The sequence below is a fragment of the Pristiophorus japonicus genome, chromosome 1 (genome assembly GCF_044704955.1).
Source record: "Pristiophorus japonicus isolate sPriJap1 chromosome 1, sPriJap1.hap1, whole genome shotgun sequence".
Lineage (NCBI taxonomy): Eukaryota > Metazoa > Chordata > Chondrichthyes > Pristiophoridae > Pristiophorus > Pristiophorus japonicus.
Genome location: NC_091977.1, coordinates 255257325 through 255272565, shown reverse-complemented (window position 1 = coordinate 255272565; position 15241 = coordinate 255257325).

Genomic DNA, 15241 nt, shown 5'->3' with positions numbered 1-15241 from the left:
TGAGGGAGGAGGAGCTCAGCGGGAACAAAGGGCGGGACGTTTGAAACGATGACCCTCTGCGCAGTGGCCTCGAGATGGTCCACCGGCAGGAATGTCCCGCCCACCGTGAGCCCCTTTTCGAGGGCCAGGGACACCGCCCGCTCCGACCCCAGGAAGAACACGGCCTTTCCAGACATCTTGGAGGCTGCGACAATGGCCGAGGGGCCGACTACCCCAGCCATCGCCCGCACACACTCCTCGATGGTCATTGTGGGGTGAGTGTAGCTCTTGACCCCGTGTTTTTTTGTAATAAGTCGAAAAGGTGGCAGGGCAGCGGGTGGCGCAGGAGGTGCCGTGGAAGCGGTTGCCACCTGCGCATATGTCCTTGCTGGCCCTGCCACCGGCGTGGATGGGGTCGCCATCAAGGGGTCCCTTTAAGGGTTACACCCACCCAAAGTCATAGGCCTTAATGGTCTTAATTGGCCTCTTGTCTAAAGACTGAGCAGAGGAGCCCTTAACGAGGCACACCTCTCCCCTAGTTGGCAATTGGGGAGGGGCCTTGCTCCCTCTGCTCAGTTGTCTCAATTGTTTTTTTTTAAATTAATTTGGGAGGAAAAGGGCTCTCAGATAGAGAGGGGAGAAACAGAATAACAGAGAAAGAGAGAGGGGAGTGGGAAGGGGGGGGAACTGCGAGGGCAGGTCTCCCCTCGCAGCTGTGGGTGGGTGCAATCCCCAGATGGCAAAACACAAAAATAATCTTTGGGGTGGTCTTCAGGTGAGGGGAGAAGATGTCTTCACCTGGGGCAGCTAGAGCCACCAGGCACACACTCCTAACGATGTTAAAAATGGGTATTTAAAGAAAAGAAATCTTCAGCCTGGTAGCTCCAGCTACCCCAGGCTAGGCAATTGTGGGGGGGGGGGTTCAGTTGTGTGTGGGGCCTAGTTGTAAGCAAGGCCCCCACACACACTTCCACACACACACACCCCCCGCGATGTTCCGGCCCTCAGTGGTCTTCTTTCCTCCCCCCACCGATACAACAAAGTCTTTTTGGGACTGCACCAATACACCCACCTGTCGAAATGGTAGAGTCTCCCTCCTTCCACACTGGATGTTGTTTTGGTCTTTCCCCCTCTCTCCAACTCTTTGTAGAAATGGTAAAAAGTTGTAAGTTTTCTGCTTTTTCCTCCTCTCCCTCTGGGTGAAAGTTGGTGCTGAAGCCCCTTCCTTCCTTCTCTTCCTGGGCTGTTCTCAGGGCTCTCCAGGCAGGAGCTAAGGTTGGTAGCTGCTCTCCTCACTGCAGCTCAGCTCCAACTGTGCAGGACACGCCTCCACTGCTCCACAATTGGTCCTTGTGCATGAAACTCTTTTTGGAGTTTATCTGCAAAAACAAAAGACATTAAACCATGCCACCCTACCTTGGTGACACACCAGACATTTACAAGGCCCTTTTTTTCCCTTTTTTTTGTTTTTTTTTGTGTTTTTCTTTTCTTTTTTGTTTTGGGCACTAAAATCACAATTTTTCCCCAGTGCCCCCTATAAAAGGGAAGTGGGACACTAAAAGCACCGGCAATTAAAACAAATTAAACTTTAAAACGTAAAATCAAATTAAAATTTGGTTGCCGGGCGTGATGATGCACTCCAGTCCCTCCGGTGCCCACCTCTCGCGGAAGGCCGCGAGCGTACCGGTGGACACCGCGTGCTCCATCTCCAAGGACACCTTGGACCGGATGTAAGAGCGGAAGAGAGGCAGGCAGTCAGGTTGAACGACCCCCTCGACCGCCCACTGCCTGGACCGGCTGATGGCACCCTTGGCCGTGCCCAGGAGCAGTCCTACGAGGAGGCCCTCGGACCTACCCGCTCCCCTCCGCACAGGGTGCCCAAAGATCAGGAGAGTGGGACTGAAGTGCAGCCAGAATTTCAGGAGCAACCCGTTCAAATAATGGAACAGGGGCTGCAACCTCGTGCACTCAATAAAAACATGGAACACGGACTCCTCCAGACCGCAGAAATTGCAGGCGGCCTGGGAGTCCGTGAACCGGCTTAAAAATTTGTTGCACGGCACTGCTCCGTGCACCACCCTCCAGGCCAAGTCCCCGATGAATAGTGGGAGGACCCCTGCGTAGAGTGCCCTCCATCGGGGACCCCCGCCTCCTCCGGACGGCAAGATGGTACGCCATGGCGTGTCCGGACGGCCGGCGAGGATGGCAAAGTTGAGGGTGTGCAGGAGCAGCCCGTACAGGAAACCCCTCCGCGCGGAACTGAAAGGCACGGAGGGGATTTCCCCGAGGCGGCTCAAGTTGTGAGGCGCCGGCTCCTTGTGTATGAATCCCAAAATGTTAGTTTACAGGTGCAGCAGGTAATCAGGAAGGCGAATGGAATGTTGGCCTTCATTGCGAGAGGGATGGAGTACAAAAGCACGGAGGTCCTGCTGCAACTGTATAGGGTATTGGTGAGGCCGCACCTGGAGTACTGCGTGCAGTTTTGGTCACCTTACTTAAGGAAGGATCTACTAGCTTTGGAGGGGGTACAGAGACGATTCACTAGGCTGATTCCGGAGATGAGAGGGTTACCTTATGATGATAGATTGAGTAGACTGGGTCTTTACTCGTTGGAGTTCAGAAGGATGAGGGGTGATCTTATAGAAACATTTAAAATAATGAAAGGGATAGACAAGATAGAGGCAGAAAGGTTGTTTCCACTGGTCGGGGAGACTAGAACTCGGGGGCACAGCCTCAAAATACGGGGGAGCCAATTTAAAACCGAGTTGAGAAGGAATTTCTTCTCCCAGAGGGTTGTGAATCTGTGGAATTCTTTGCCCAAGGAAGCAGTTGAGGCTAGCTCATTGAATGTATTCAAATCACAGATAGATAGATAGATAGATGTTTAAACAATAAGGGAATTAAGGGTTATGGGGAGCGGGCGGGTAAGTGGAGCTGAGTCCACGTCCAGATCAGTCATGATCTTGTTGAATGGCGGAGCAGGCTCGAGGGGCTAGATGGCCTACTCCTGTTCCTAATTCTTATGTTTTTATGTTCTTATTGCACACGTACTCAGCAAACCGACACTGGTGTGCCCTATGGTTTCCTCCGCAACGCCAGCATGGTGCTACTCGATCAGCACCCCTCGGCGGACTCTGAGTTCTGGAACCCTGAGGTCTGTGCTCTCTGCCCTGGGCAGAGCCACGTTCTACAGTCTTGACTGTGAAAGGCACCATTCTGTGTACAGTACTTGCCGGGTTTTGAGTCCACAGGATGAATAATTTGCTTGGTGCTGCAGGTCGAGGTCATGAACGCCTGACTGATGCTGATGGCTTTCTGCAGGTTGACTGTGGTGTCGGCAGATAATAGCTTGTGAAGGAGGCCCTCGTGGCCAATTCCTATAACGAAGATGTCTCGCAATGCTTCGTTGAGGTGCGTGACAAAATCACATGGTGCCGCAAGTCTCCTGAAGTCAGCAGCATATTTGGCAATCTCCTGGCCTTCAGGTCTGCGTTGAGTGTAGAATCTGTGCCTGGCTGTGAGGATGCTCTGTTTTGGTTTTAGTTGGTCGCGAATTCATCGTATATGTTAGCCTTGGCCTTCGTGGGTGCCAGCAAGTCCCTGACGAGACATTAGACCTTAGGCTGACAACTGGTCAGCGGTATAGCCTTGCGCTTCTCCGCCAATGAGTCTGTCTCCCCTGCCAGGTCGTTTGCCACAAAATATTACTCGAGCCTTTCCGTGAAAGCATCCCAATCATCAACCTCTGCGAAGTCCAGTACAGGAAAAGTTGCGCACCTACACCAAGGAGTGTGCCAAAGGTAGCCATAATATCCCAGGAATGTCCTTATTCTCGTCGCCAGTTATTATGTCTGTGATGTCCTTATGGATGACTCCACGAGATAATGTGTTGTACTCAAACTGTACTGACCTTGGTCCTTTATTCCAAACTCCAGAGTGAGGCAGCCGCATGGTAGCTCCCCTTTTATACAGTTCCTGCCACCAGGGCAGGACAGGAAACCCTGGTCTCCACCAGTTGCACCCTCTAGTGGTGCCAGCATAGTATATACACAGTGTAAACCTTATTGACAGTACATCAGGTAAACAAGTCTCCATCTTATACAACTATACAGTGACTACATAGAGAGTATATCTATAGTCTGCATATATAACAGGCATTAATAAAGGATTTTCAGATTGCTGGCTTCTCACCCATTCTCAAAACACCTAGTTTACATTTTTGAAAATGGGCGTTACTGTGAGTGATATCAAATGGGCAGTAGCGTTACATTTTTTTGATCTTCTGACGTAAAGTGTGGCTGTCCTCAGCAACAGCATGGCAATGCTCGATTCCCGTGATTCTGGAGGTCAAGGATCACCATGATATGCGCAGAAGAGGAGACAGAGAGAGAGGGAGCTCAGAGGGATTGAAGATGTGGCTGGGTGTGGTGTGGCTGCTTTGGGAGGAAAGAGGGAGTCTTTAGAGCCTCACAGCAAGTAGGCAAAAAAAATTAGCTGTTACCAGCCACATATTTGATCGAATTTGACCTATAATGGAGGGAGAGGAGGAGGCATCACAGCATGCTGTGGAGACTGACACTTGAGAGAGCAGTGAGGTGGGAGAGGGGCAGATTGGAGGCCGTAAAAGAGTCAGGAGTTTCTCGGACGAGGCAAATACCTCCCTCCTGCAAGAGGTTGAGTCACGTTGGGATGATTGACACAGGGAGGGTGTGGGAAGCCCAACCCAGAGGCCTACCAGAGGATATGGACCAAGATAGCAGAGGTGGTCTCGTCGGCGACCAACGAGATGCGTGAGGGAAACCAATGCCGCAAACAATGGAACAACCTTGTGGGATCCGCAAGAGTAAATATTACATTGATTTACATGTACTTATGTATTTATATAATTTGATTTGTAACAGTCATGAATGACTATCAGCAGATGTGAGGTCTTTCACTTTTAACGGGAATGTTTTACTCAAAGCCTGCGGTCATGGTATACGTCTTTAGGTAAAGAATGATAATAATCATAATAATTATGATTACATCTGTCGGTTATGTGTTGTATCAGTCTCTGTGACAGTACCTAGCAATGATATCACGCAATGATCTCATGTCATGTCGTCCTGTCACCTTTTACAGAAGAAGCTATCGACGATGAGGTCCGTGCAGAGGCGAATGGGTGGGGTCCACCAGTCCCCAGCGACTTCACTGAGATGGAGGAGTGAGTGCTCATACTCGTGGGGAAGCAGCCCCAGACAGCCACAGACGCATCTTCAGACCCTGAAGTGATGCCACGTGAGTAAAGCTTACACCATTGCATGATGTAAAGTCAATAGATGCTACACCAACTCATATCCCAACAATCATATATGATAGATGATTTCTAAAAGTGTCATAGAAATAATGCTGGCCTAATGAAAATCATTGCAATGAACAATGTGTTGATGGCCATGAAATGTGATGTCTGCGATAATTTTGAGAGCGATGGTGCTTTTATCGTGCATATGCTGTGTGTAGCACTGGACTCACCTTGTCACCCCAGCACCTCCTTCTCCTATAATAACCTCATTTGTGTCTTGCAGCTCAGCCAGCATCGCATGGTCCCAGGCAAGGCCACAGAGGCCAGAAGGTGGGGGCGCAGGGCAGGAGTCGGCGGATGATCCTGCTACATCTGGTGCTGAGGAGCTCCGATTGTCGCCCATCAATCTGCTGGGTCTGTTCTCGACAGATGAGAGCGCGGACTTCGAAGAACCTGCAACGCCACACTCCAGAACCTATTCCATGCCAAGGCCATCTAGTGGTCCTCCAGTCATTCCCGCCTCCACTCTGGAGGTGCCGGCCCCAAGCACCTCTCCACAGGGCACCCCATTTGTCCCCAGGACAGCAATGACCCAGCAGAGGTCTTGTGGACGCGGCAGGTCTGTTCGACGAGCGCGACATGACAGCGGAGAGATGGTACAGTTGTCCAGGAGGACTGTAGACATTGGTAATCAGCTCATCAAAGCATTTGGGGGCATATCCCGATACCTGGCCACCATGACCGAGTACTTTCCGCGAATGGCGGAGGCCCTGGATGCGATAGCCAGGAACCCTGCTGCCACAGGCCACCCAGTAGTCCCTGAGCGCGGCATTCTAGCCCTAGGTTCCGCACCACCACTGCGAACGACAGATGAGAGCAAGGACCAAGATACTACTTCTGCATCAGAGAATGTTGCCCCCTCGGCACCCCTCACTCCCGTACCCATTCAACCAACGCATCTGCCTTCATCCCCCCCAATGAGGCACCACTTGAGGAGCTCCTAGCCGCGTGGAGCGAGGAGGGAAAGGGGTAGAGGTGGGGAGAAGAAGGAGAGGGGGGAAGGAAAGTGAGGTGCATGTGCGCAGATGATGGCTGTGTTATATCTCCATCTGGCTGTATGCAATTTGTTGCAATGTATGGGGGTTGGGGATCATGCTCCTGATTTGCCTTTGTATTCTGTGTCGCTGGACATGTTAACATGTGATTTATGTCAATGGTGGAAAAAGTGGGATGTGGGCGGGGGTTGGGTGTTATTAGCTGTGATACTTATGATTTCAGACCAATGTTAGTATTAAACTTTTGTTATTGAACATAACCTTGTTGCGCATTGTCTCAGATAGCTGGACTGTTACACACTGGTGATTCCTTACAGTGAAAGGGTTAAATACAACTTAACATCAATCAACGTAAACTTTAACTTGCACCAAGGTGATGGGCACCATTGATGTCTGAGCTGCACACACACAGCAGTGTGTCAGCATTGTCACTCACATCAGCGCTCTTTCAGGCAAATCTTTCAGATACCAGCTCCGCATGTAAGAGTGGGATTTTACAAATGCCAGACACAGCGCTGGCTTTCGTTCCGGTTCGTTCCACTTTTTGTGGGCGTTTTTTTGAGCGAGCCATATTGTGGCCGATATGTGTGGGAGATGGTGAAATTGAAGATGGGCGATCTCCATGGTTGCTAATTTGGATAAATATGCTCTTTGTGACAAAAAAGAGTGGGCTGGCGTTAATATTGAATCTCAGCGTTAATTGCGTGAGGAAAGTAACGCTGGGCGATATTATGGGCGTTGAAATCACCCATTCTGCTGATTCCGTCCAAAAAAAGTGGACGGGCAGTAATATTTATTCTCGGCATTAAACCCATTGGGAAAATAACGCTCGGCGATAATTCTCCTAAAATGCTCGTCAGTTTCCATTTTGTGCCAAAATGGCCGATATATTGGTGTTCTACATCATTTCAGCAGTTAAATGGCCGTTAAGTGGGTGTTAAGTATGCAAAAAAAGTGGAGGTTCTAGCCCATAGTACCTATTTGAAGAAGAGCAAAGGTGTTCTCCTGGTGTCAGGCCAATAATGTCCCTCAACCAACACGACTAAAAACAGACCGGGGACAATTTTAACCCCCCACCAGATGGTCGGTGGGGATTTCATTAGAAAAAATGGGAGAACTAACTCCAACCATTATGAACATGCCTACAGTACAGCAGTGACTACAATCCAAAAGTTTCAGGTTCCTCCGTGTCGATGCTGAACCTTTTTTTTACTTGGTCCAGATGCTTACGGCATATCTGACCATTGTTGAGTTTTACCACGATGACCCTATTCGCCTCTTTGTCAATTACAGTGGATCATTTATTTCTATACATCTCCCCCTCGAATTACGGTCATGGTACTCGTTTTGTGACTTGCACTTGCCCTCAACTATGTCAGTCAGGACTGGGTGAATGAGGGACATCCGAGTTTTGAGTGTCCGTTTCATTAGTAGCTCTGCGGGCGGGACCCTCATGAGCGAGTGCGGTCGGGATCTATAGGCCAGCAGGAGACGCAATAGGCAGCATTGTAGGGAGGGTCCTTGAATCCTAAGCATATCTTGCTTAATAATTTGGACCGCACATTCCATCTGGCCATTGGAGGCCGGCTTGAACGGCGCAGTCCTGACGTGGTTGATGCCATTGCCCGACATAAACTCTCGGAATTCGTAGCTTGCAAAACATGGGCCATTATCACTAACCAGGATGTCCGGCAAGCCATGGGTTGCAAAGATCGCACGTAGGCTTTCCACAGTGGTGGATGATGTGCATGAATTCAGAATGATGCACTCGATCCATTTCGAGTACGCATATACCACAATAAGGAACATCTTACCCATGAACGGGCCCACGTAGTCAACATGAATGCGTGACCATGGCCTGGTGGAGCAGGGCCATGGGCTGAGCAGGGCCTCCCTGGGGGCATTACCCAGCTTGGCACACGTTGTGCACCTGCGAACACAGTGTTCCAGATCTGAATCAATTCCAGGCCACCAAACGTGTGACCAGGCAATTGCCTTCATCAGCACAATGCCTGGGTGCTCGCTGTGGAGTTCCCTGATGAATGCCTCCCTGCCCTTCTGGGGCATAACTACCCGGCTGCCCCATAGTAGGCAGTCGGCTTGAATGGAGAGCTCATCCATCCGTCTGTGGAACGGTCTGACCTCCTCAGGGCATGCTCCGTGTGCGGCCACCCAATCCCCAGTCAGGGCACACTTCTTAATCAGGGATAGGAGGGGATCTCTGTTTGTCCAGATTTTGATCAGGTGGGCTGTGATGTGGGAGCCTGCGCTGTCAAAGGCATCGACAGCCGCTGCCCCCTCAGTGGTGGCCAGTGGAAGCCTGCTGAGCGCGTCAGCGCAATTTTCAGTGCCGGGCCAATGCCGGATGGAGTAGTCATAAGCAGCCAGCGTGAGAGCCTATCGCTGTATGCGAGCTGATGCGTTGGCATTGATAGCCTTTCTGTCTGACAACAGGGATGTTAATGGCTTGTGATCCGTCTCTAATTCAAACTTCCTACCAAAGAGGTACCGATGCATTTTTTTTACACCATAGACACATGCAAGCGCTTCCTTCTCGACCATCCCATATTCCCGTTCTGCTTGAGAGAGCGACCCGGAGGCATAAGCCACAGGTTGTAGTTGACCCTCAGCATTGCCCTGCTGCAAAACGCACCCAACCCCATAGGACGATGCATCACATGTCAGAACCAATTTTTTTACAGGGGTCGTACAGGGCCGACAACTAGTTTGAACAAAGTAGGTTTCGCGCCCGATCAAAAGGCCGTTCCTGACAGTCCCCTGAAAAACCAATCGCAACCCTTACTATGACCCCTGTCATAGTTTAGTACAAACACTTTGTCCCCTATCTCATTCCATCTCCCCCTCGAATTTCTGTCATGGTACTCAGTCAGCTTACGGCGCTTTGCCTCAACGATTTCATGCATGTCTGGGAGGATTAATGAGAGCCTTGTTTTTTAAGTCCTTTTCATCAACAGTTGTGCGGGGGGGATCCCACTCAATGAGTGCAGACGAGATCTGTATGCCAGCAGCAGTTGCGACAGGCAACCCTGCAGCGTGGGACCTTGGATTTTAAGTATGCCTTGTTTAATGATTTGCACTGCTCTCTCCGCCTGGCCGTTGGAGGCCGGCTTGAACGGTGCCGTCTTGACGTGATTTATGCCGTGGTCAATTATAAAATCTTGGAATTCTGCGCTGGTGAAGCACGGACCATTGTCACTGACCAATATGTCAGGGATTCCGCGCGTTGCAAACATGGTTTGATCCACTTTGAAAATACATCTACAACTACGAGGAACATTTTGCCCATGAATGGGCCCGCATAGTCTACGTGCACCCGCGACCACGGTTTGGTAGGCCAGGGCCAGGGGCTCAGGGGAGCCTCTGTGGGGGCATTGCTGAGTTGGGCACAAATGGTGCACCTTCGGACGGAGAGCTCCAAGTCCGGGTCAATACCAGGCCACCAGACGTGGGATCTGGCAATGACCTTCTTGAGAACGATCCCTGGGTGCTTGCGGTGGAGCTCCCGGACAAATGCCTCTCTGCCTCGCAGAGGCATGACTACTCAGCTGCCCCACATCAGGCAGTCTGCTTGTAGTGATAGCTCATGCATGCGCCTGTGAAAGGGTTTTAATTCCTCGGGCCAGGCATCGCGAGCCTCTGCCCAGTCGCCGGTTAGGACACATCTTTTTACTAAGGATAACGTGGGGTCACTGGCCATCCAGGCTCTGATTTGGCGAGCCGTCATGGGCGAACCTGTGGACTCAAAGGCATTGATTGCCATGACTATCTCACAGTCATGTTCGTCAGACCCTTCCGTGGTCGCCAGGGGTAGCCTGCTGAACGCGTCGGCACAGTTGTCTGTGCCTGGTCTGTGCCTTATGGTATAGTCGTAGGACGCCGGCATGAGTGCCCACCGTTGAATTCGCACTGAGGTGTTGGCGTTTATTGCCTTGCTCTCGGATAGGAGGGACGTGAGGGGCTTGTGGTCGGTTTCTAACACGAACTTGGCCCCGAAAAGGTATTGGTGCATCTTTTTAACACCGTACACACACGTGAGCGCCTCCTTCTCTACCATTCCGTACCCGCGCTCCGCCCGCGGAAGTGACCTGGAGGCATAAGCTATGGGTTGTAATTTGCCTGCACTATTGACATGTTGCAAAACATACCCGACCCCATACGCTGACGCATGTGAGAACTAACTTTTTACCTGGGTCAAAGAAAGTCAAAACACTGTTGGAACACAGAAGGTTGCGTGCCTTATTGAAGGTGCGTTCCTGGGCGTCCCCCCAAAACCAGTTGCACCGCTTCCTGAGTAGCACGTGGAGAGGCTCCAGCAGCGTGCTTAAGTTCTGCATAAAGTTCCCAAAGTAATTGAGTCGCCCGAGAAAGACGCGCAGTTCTGAGACATTCCGGGGCCTGGGTGCCAGGCGAATTGCTTCTGTTTTGGACTCTGTTGGGCGGATTCCATCAGCAGCCATCCTTCTGCCCAAAAATTCAACCTCAGGTGCGAGAAACAGGCACTTGGATTTATTGACTCATAGGCCTACCCAATCCAACCGCTTTAGTACTTCCTCCAAATTATGGAGATGGGAGTCGGTGTCCCTGCCCGTAATAAGTATGTCGTCTTGAAATGCAACCTTCCCCGGGATGGATTTGAGCAGACTCTCCATGTTGCGCTGAATATGGCTGCTGCCGACCTGATGCCGAATGGGCATCGATTGTACATGAAAAGACCTCGATGTGTGTTGATGGTGGTGAGTAGCTTGGATTCCTCGATCAATTCTTGCGTCATATACGCAGATGTGAGGTCCAGTTTTGAGAAAAGTTTACCTCCAGCCAATGTGGCAAATAAGTCCTCCACTCTGGGCAGCTGGTACTGGTCCTGTAGTGAGACTCTGTTTATGGTAGATTTGTAGTCCCCACAGATTCGTACGGATCCATCAGGCTTCATGATTGGGACGATGGGACTTGCCCAGTTGCTAAATTCCACAGGTGATATAATGCCTTCCCGCAGAAGCCTGTTAGTTCGTGTTCAATATTTTCCCTCATCACATAGGGTACTGCTCTGGCCTTGTGATGGACCAGTCTAGCATCCTGTGTGATGTACATTTTGACTTTGGCCCCTTTGAAAATGCCCACACCTGGCTGAAAGAGATGTTCAAATCACTTTATAACTGTTGAGCAGGAGGTCCGTTCCTCTAATGACATGGCATGGACATCATCCCATTTCCAGTTTAGTTTTGCCAGCCAGCTTCTCCCCAGCAGTGCTGGGGGGTCTCCGGGGAAGTCGGTTCACTGTCCCTTTGTGTGTGACAGAGAGCATGGCGCTGCCGAGGACTGGTACGATTTCTTTGGTATAGGTCCTTAGTTTGGTGTTGACCCTTGTGAGTTTTGGTCTGTCTCTTTTATGCGGCCACAGTTGTTCAAATTGTTGAGAGATTGTCTCGCTCCCGTATCCAACTCCATGTTGACAAGTATCCCGTTGAGTAGGACCCTCATCATTATAGGAGGCATCCTGTTGTAGGAGCAGCGGCCATTGATCGTGTTGACCCGCTGTACATCAGTGTCCCGGGTACTGTCCCCAACGTCTTCTGGTCCGCTTTCCAACCCATCCAATTTGTATACCAGCTGAGCTGCCGTTTTTTTGCACATGCTGGCCAAATGCCCTGTATATTCATAGTTCCTGAAACAGCCTGCTGAAATTGACATCCCCTTGACAAGTGCCCACCCCCACACCTCCAGCACAGACCAGTTCCATTGTTCAAAGTGTTCCCAAAGAATGAGCTGCGTCTGGCTGATCTCTCTTGAGCTTCTCTCAGTTTGTAGTTGATTGCTCGCATTGTGGGTTGATGAGGTGTGAACAGCCGTTCCTATGGCCCTTGATGGCTTCTGGCACCACTGCCTGCTGTCGAGAGCCTGTTCTGCCGGTTTTGTCTGTGTGTGGGGGTAGCAGCTTGTTTAGTGCTGTGAACTTCTTGTTCTGATATTTCGTTAGTTGTCGTACCTGCATTGTGAATCAACCTCGTTTCTTCTTTCCCGACCAAGAATGTCTGTGCAACCAGTGCTGCTGCCTCTAAGGTCAGGTTCTTGGTCTCTATGAGCTTTCAGAATATGCCTGCATGGCCTATTCCTTTAATGAAAAAGTCTCTCAGCATTTCTCTCCTCAGTTCATCGGAGAACTCACATAAACTAGCTAACCTCCGAAGTTCCGCCACAAAGTCGGGCATGCTCCGGCCCACATAGCGTCTGTAGTTGTAGAACCTGTGTCTGGCCATGTGTAGACTGCTCGCTGGCTTCAGGTGGTCTCTTACCAGTGTGCTCAATTCTTCAAACAACTTGCTTGCTGGTTTCTCAGGTGCCAGCAGATCCTTCATTAAAGCGTATGTTTTCGAGCCACAGCTGGTCAAGAGATGGGCTCTTCTCTTGTCTGCCTTATCGTTGCCTAACCAGTCTTTGGTTACAAAGCTTTGCTGGAGCCTTTCTATAAAGTCCTCCCAATTGTCTCCCGCATTGTACTTTCCATCTGATCCGTTGTTCGCCATTCTGTGGATTCTGTAATCCCGTAACTCGTCGCCACTGTAAAGTCCTGTCCCCTCAGTACAGATTCACACAAGGCATGTAGTGAAGTCAAGGTCACTCTGGACCTGCACCTTTATTTCACAGCTCTGGAATGCTGCACTTGCCTGAGACCTGTCCTTATATACCTGACTCTTGCAAATGCACCCCTTGTGGTAAGGTATGCTGGTGATTACAGGTCATATCTTATTACCGTCATGTATAGCATGTTAGGATACAGTTATACATAATAATGTAAGACACATGACAGGAACAAAGGGACTATGGCCAGGCATTCCACACTGACTGTCCCTTTGACTGCTCTTAAGTACCTTATTGTGTCAATGGCCCCATCCCGGCCGCATTGTCCACTGTGACGGCGTGAATGTCCATTCAGCCTGCCATTCTCTCTGTTGATGTCCTACTCTGGGGTCTATTGCTGCCTGGGGAGTGTCGGACTGCCCCTGCCTGCCTGCGGGGCTCTGAGTTGCATTGGCAGAATTGCACGCGTATATTATTTTTGTCTCTTCCTCCCCGCCATGAAAGTTTGAGCCATCAACGCCGCCGCTTCCTAGGTCAAATCCTTGGTCTCAATTAATTTGTGGAAAATTCCCGCATGACAGATGCCCTCGATAAAGAAGTCCCTTAGCATCTCCCCCCTGCAGGCGTCTGTGAACTTACAGAGGCTGGCCAAACGCTGGAGGTCCGCTCCGGTATGCTCTGTCCTTCACGACGTCGGTGGGTGTAGAATCTGTGTCGGGCCATATGTATGCTGCTCGCCGGTTTGAGATGCTCCCCGATCAATTTGCTAAGTTCTTCAAAGGTTTTGTCCGCCGGCTTTTCGGGTGCTAGTAAGTCCTTCATGAGCGTGTAAGTCTTTGATCCGCAGCTGGTCAAAAGATGAGCTCTTCGCTTGTCAACCGCTGCATCCCCCAGCCATTCTTTCACAATGAAGCTTTGCTGAAGCCTCTTGACAAAATCATCCCAGTCTTCCCCAACTCAGTACCCCTGTTCCTCTCTGCTACCAGTGACCATTCTCGTGGACCATGAATTCCCGTTTCTTGTCGCCAATGTAAAGTCCTTACTTTACAGTATGAAACCGCACGAGGCACATTCTGGGGATCTGTGACCTTAACTCTTTATTCACAGGACTCCAAAGACGATGACCCTGCGTGGGACCTCCCTCTTTATACCTGTGTGATCAGGTAAGGAGTGTCTCCCACAAGTTCACCCCTTCTGGTCAAGATGTGCATCTCGGTTGAGTGTATAAAGTAATACAGTGGTGTTACATTGTGGTTACATATATAACAAGATCACTGATGCTTTTAACATAAAATGCCTCCTTTGTCTGGTGTGATTTTAATTTTCCTGGCATTCAGTGGCATGATGGTGGGAAGTGTAGCTGAATAATTTATTGAAAATATACAAGACTGTTTCTTGACTCAACATTTTAATGAAGTAACTGGGGAAAATCATATGTTGGATCTGGTGTTTAGTAGTGAGCCTAACCTCGTATCAGGCCTCCATGTGGCGGAACATCTGGGCAACAGTGATCACAACATTATAGAGTTTCAATTGGCTAGTAGAACTAAAGGTACTGAGAATCTGCAACTCGTAATGGATTTCGGAAGAGCAAACTTCTCCAAAATGGCAGATGATTTGGAACGATTAAATTGGTTAACCCCCCTCGATGGTGATGCAACCGATTGAATATAAATGGAAAGTTAAGAATAAGATTAAAAATGTGGTAAACAAACATATACCCCAAATCAAAAGAAGGAAATGTGGGAAGAAAAAGCCAAGGTGGCTGACTGGGTATGTACAAAGACAAATAAGATGTAAACAGAAATGTTTCCATAAATTCAAGAAATTTAACACTCAAATAAATAGGGTTGAATACAAAGAACAACTAAATACAACTAAGGCTGCTATGAGATCAACAAAAAGACTGATGGAAAAAGTGATTGTAGACAACTGTGGCAGTAATGGGAAGAGCTTTGTTATTTAGGTGAAGAATCAGAGAACTTTCAAAGACAATATTGGGCCACTGAAGAAAGTTCACGGACAGGTTACAAATGACTCACTGAGTCTGGCGGAAATATTAAACGAGTATATTGTATCAGTATTCATCCTTGATGATGCTCAAATATTAGAAAGTAATAATACTAGTTTTACTATTAGTAACATTAACATAGAAAAGCATATTGTTTTAGAAGAATTAAGAACTTAAAAATAGGTAGAGCAGCAGGGCCGGATGATAGCCACCTGAGGGTCCTCCAGGAGATGGGACATGTGCTGTACGAGCCCCTGGCCTGTATTTTTAATAGCCCACTGCACTCTGAAATGGTTCCTACAGATTGGACGGAGGCTA